The sequence below is a fragment of the Arachis ipaensis genome, chromosome B06 (genome assembly GCF_000816755.2).
Source record: "Arachis ipaensis cultivar K30076 chromosome B06, Araip1.1, whole genome shotgun sequence".
Lineage (NCBI taxonomy): Eukaryota > Viridiplantae > Streptophyta > Magnoliopsida > Fabales > Fabaceae > Arachis > Arachis ipaensis.
Window position 1 is genome coordinate 87,679,618 of NC_029790.2, and position 341 is coordinate 87,679,958.

Here is a 341-nt window from a genome sequence, read left to right on the forward strand (position 1 = left end):
AATAGAAAATAAATTTTAATCTAATATAAATCTGGGTAAATCTGGGTTGGAGGGTAAAATTGCGTTTGTATTTATAGAAGAAGAAAAAATAGCCAAATAAAAAAGTAAAGCTTTCAAGAAAACTAAACTTACTGAACGCTAAGCCAAATACCCTTAAGCAGGTTAGGATTAAATATGAATAATAGTAGAAGTTCAACATTTATATGGTAGAAATTGAAAGATTATAGGCGCTTTAATATTACGTTTAGAAGACAACGACTGACAGAAAAAGACTGAATTAAGTCTGTATTATATTTGGTATAAAATGTACTGAACTAAGTTATGTCTTAATATCATATTTT